The sequence below is a fragment of the Halyomorpha halys genome, unplaced genomic scaffold, assembly GCF_000696795.3.
Source record: "Halyomorpha halys isolate HHAL.00 unplaced genomic scaffold, Hhal_1.1 Scaffold90.1, whole genome shotgun sequence".
NCBI lineage: Eukaryota > Metazoa > Arthropoda > Insecta > Hemiptera > Pentatomidae > Halyomorpha > Halyomorpha halys.
In genome coordinates, this window is record NW_027109220.1 from 487,785 (window position 1) to 492,366 (window position 4,582).

Consider the following 4,582-nt stretch of genomic DNA (forward strand, 5'->3'; position numbering starts at 1 on the left):
GAAGGCAATTTTTTTCGATTTAACACGAGTTTTTCCATTTAACACGCTTTAACATAGATCATGAATACCCCTAATATATACATATATATTTATTAATATATTTTTTCTATAACTGTTTCTATGAAGTATTTGTATAAAGTATAATATTTGTCTTAGGTTTTACTTATATTAGTATATTGGGTACACATGAAAATGCTTAATCATTGAAATACCTATAAATATTTTGTTATATTAAAACACACTGCAACCGGTGCTGCTGCAATCACGAGTTAAAGTTGGTTCTTTAACCCGCTCAGCTACGAATGGCCCTTAACAAGTTTATTGGTAAAATAAGACAATAATTGACAAATTTAGGAATGCAATGTTTCAGGTTTTTCGTGCAGCAGTTTTCTTGAATAGTGATACATAGGGTTCTTATTTTTACAATAATACTATCATGTTCTGCCATTTTATGGACTCTATCATGAGACGAAAACTCCTTGTCAAGCTTGGACTAATATACACAATTCAATGAAGATGGCATTCTCTAATCACCAAGTGATTAAACAACCTAATCCTTCGACGATGAGTCCAGCTTGTTCATGAAGGTAATAATTTGCAGCAAGAAGCTGAAATATTGAATATCAACAAAATAAGGCTCCATACACACTAAGTTAAATTGTTAATGAGATTATAGTATTATTCTTTGTACTGGTCAGGTGACGACTAAATGGCTTTATCTATAATGCGAGAAAAAGCAATCTCGTACAATATCTTACACCTCATCATAATTACTAGTATGAAAGTGGATGTTACTATGTTAAGCTAATAAATACTTTGAATTCATACAACCATCTCATTTGAGACTCATATTGTTGACTCAAAACGTAGTGCCAAAACAACAAAATCATTAGAATCAAAACTGAAGGGAACAATTTGAAATTTGCACATAAATGTAAATTTTTAGAACTTCTCATAATGTTCCACTGAGAACCAATTGCAAATGGAAGTTTTTTATGCTGTGGGAGAAAAACCGAAGTTTCATTTTTAGAGATTTTTTTTTTTTATCCCCAGGAAAAATTGGAAGTTAAAGTACAAAGTTGAAATTTGAAACCAGACCCCATAAATCAAAATGAGCACATTTTTAGAAATTTTTCAAAAATTTGCAGGCTAAAGTACCAAATGATATACCTAGACTATATAGGCCACATACCTAGTGTGAAGAATATTGTGTAAAAATGTGGTATGTGGTATCTAAATTATTCCATTTAAAACAGACTGTTTTCAATGTGATGAGAAGGCTATAGTTCAAATATTATTGACTACAAATATAGAAAAAGCACTTACCACATTTTTGCAAATTAGCTCATGGTGAACAACACTAACGATTTAATCAATATCAGTACATACATTGTGGTATATTCATATACCTTTATACAATAGAAAAAATATTTTTAATTCTACAATAATTATTATTTAATTTGAGAAGTGATACATTTTCCAAAACATCACTATTTAATCTACCCCTTTTATCAATTGGCATAAATTTTATTTTGAAAGTATTAAATAATAAGTTTTATAAGAAAACCACAAGTGTTTGCTGTGTGTCAACCACATATGTCGATAATGTTTGATGAAACTATAGCAGTAGGTCTACAATGTTTTTATGCAGCATTTTTTTATTAGATTATCCATATAGTTTTGAGAAGCATTTAGGCCAATTTCTATTGGACATCCTGTATCTTGATATTGGTAACTGGTGGGGGGGGGGGGGGAGTCTGGCAAGTGGGCCTAGTGGTCTTTTTTGCCAACCCCTGGCAGCTACTTTGAAGTTGCTGCTAAAGGTGGAAGCGTTAATTTCATTTCTCGGGTCCACCAAGAAATAAATATTAACTACCCTAGGTGGGCATCAAACCCACAACGTTCCAACTTATTCATGTCCCTGACATCCTGTACAACAATAAATATTTGTTTTTCAAATTTTTTTTTCCTAAAACTTCTTAAGAATAATTTTTAGGATTAACACATATAATGAACTAGTATTGTAGCAAAAATGTTTTAAAAGAACATATTCATAAAGTTTTCACCATTAAAAAATTCAAGTTAAATAAAAACTTATTGAAAGTTTCAAGTTTAAATAAAACTTTTAAGTTCAATGATTGATTTTATATAAATTATAAATTTGGCATATTACCAAAGATGCGATCACCTAATAACCATACTTCACAAAAATTTAGTAGACATTTTATCAATGTTTTCCTGGAAAATCTATTGGTATCTGGAAGCTAAATAAAAAAAAAAAAAATGAATTTAATGGCTTGCAATCACAGGATCATTAGGCTCCTACTCACTAGCGTTGACGATAGTTCTGATTGTCTATAGTTTCGATAATATCAACTTACATTTATCCATACTATTAACAAACCTTTTTATTTTGGTTCCTCATCATATAAGTTTGATAAGATTCCATAAGTTAAATGTGTTAACATCTTTCTTGAAAACCTTTCAGCACAAATCACTACATCTGGAATTTCATTGCACATTTAAATAAAACAGCCACATTTAATAAATACATCATTGATAATTTACTATGAATCAATAGTAAACATTCAAACACATAATCTGTTTGCATGGAGTGATAACCTGTTTTTGTTTGATGTCTTTTTGGTCAGTTAATGTCAGATGTGTGGTATTTTGTCTTAGATATTTCTGTACTTATGATGCATGAATTAGCAAAACATCGAGTGGCGAATTGTTTTCCGGTAGTGTAAAGATTAAAGCTTTGTGATTATGATGTTTGCATTGAATTTTGACAAGTACGTTGCTTGAATCTCTAATAAGCAAAACCTTTTATACTTTATAAGAAATTCATGTTTAACAGTTTTTTTTTTGCTTTGATTAATTTTTCTTTTCTTAAAATAAATAAAATAAAATTAAAATAATTAATTTAAGGATTTAAAATTAATTTGCTTGGTATTGTTTTTTTAAGAGCAAAAGATTTAGACTCTTAAGAAATAGTGTGGCATTACCAATGCAATGAATGCTTCAAATGCTACGATATGAATAGTACAACTGAACTATCGCTAACCAATCTGCTCATCAGTATGGCAGGAGTTGGACCAATACCTAACCTACTCATTGAGAATAAATATGTAAATCTTAGATTAGAATTACTTGCTATAGATAAATAACTCATTAGAGCTTCAGTTACTTCTGAAACAAATAAAGCATGCAGGAGTTGACAGTTTGGCTTTACAATTTAAAAAGTCTCTTTTGATCATAACCCTGACCATATTCTCCATAATTTGAAATTATATGGTCAACTATTTATATAAATAAAATAAAACTAACCATTGTCTTTCTTAGGTCGTAAGGAATTAACTGGATCAAATTGAGAGATTTAACATTACTAAAAGTCAATAACACAAATTAGAACGAAAAATAAATAATACAAACATAGAATTTATATTTTAGTATTATAGAAAAACGTGTGTTTAAAAATGCATTGATTTTATAACTAAGCCTATCAAGTCGTTACATTACACTTACAATTTGCTGCAAGTATGCCTATAACCTTTAAGAATTCTTCAAAAAATTCTTACCAATATCTATATATCAAAATCACTAAAGCCATTAGAAAATTAAGATGTGTTAATTGACCAAAATTATTTCCATTAAGAACTTATACTTACCAAAACTAAATCGAAGAACTTCCAGTGTATTATGTTCAACTTCTACAAATTTAATAACTAATTGGCTACTCCAATTATTTGTTTAGATCAGGGCATATAAATGCTTCATTGTAGGAGCTATGTCCAGAATAAACAAATAAATGAATCCATGAATAAATAAACAATGCATGTTACCCGAAACTTGATATTATAACCTTTTGATCATTATTTATAGATACAAGTTTTGTATAATCAATATGGGAGTACCACATGAGAAACTTTATTGGGTTTATATTTGCCTTGTTAATTATATAAGGCATCTACTCACAGACCTTTCATTTTGAATTTAAATCTAAAGTGTAAGAATTATTTACAGATGGTTTTAAAGTTACTACCACACAACTTAAGCTCCGACGGTAGGAAATTTAAAACCTGCTTCCATTTAAACATAAGCCAATACTGACATCCAACAAGTTAATACAGGCCAAATTTTATTGAAAAAAAATCTAAAGGAGATGGGGTATTAGACAAACCCTTTTATGCAAGTGGAAATCAACAGTTGCAATATAATCATAACAATAATAATAATTCTATAAGGCAGATTTTGAATTTCTAGAACTTCCCACCATTGGAGCTTGTCATGTAACCTACTACTGTTTCAAATATATATGAAAATTGTTACTGTTTGAAATCTGTAACGTCAAAATTGAATCAATAATTTATGACACAACTAAAGATGAATAAAAAAATGTATGAGTTGGTAAGATAATTTAGGATTCATTCAACCCCAACAACAAAATCGCTGACTAATAGTGGGCAAACAAGTTAATAAAAATACAATCAACAGAAATTCAACAGCTATTTATTTAAAACAAAACAAATCATTAGGATACAGTACAATTTAGGATATTCTATTGATTTATTAAATATCA

The 4,582-nt window shown here is 29.1% G+C and overlaps 1 protein-coding gene across 3 annotated transcripts in view; it reads right to left on the minus strand.

The window, feature by feature from the left end:
* Positions 1-4,582, minus strand: part of LOC106677180 (zinc finger protein 595) — a 28,314-nt gene that overhangs the window by 22,828 nt on the left and 904 nt on the right. The window contains exons 1-2 of one of the 3 annotated variants that reach the window (XM_014414931.3): positions 3,672-4,571; positions 2,405-2,503 (exon numbers count right to left, since the gene is read on the minus strand). The exons of 1 other annotated variant lie outside the window; for it this stretch is intronic. The gene's annotated coding sequence lies outside the window, so the exon portion shown is untranslated. Of the gene's footprint in view, positions 1-2,404; positions 2,504-3,671; positions 4,572-4,582 lie in introns of those variants that run through there. One more of the 3 variants, XM_014414930.3, reaches the window with a different exon arrangement.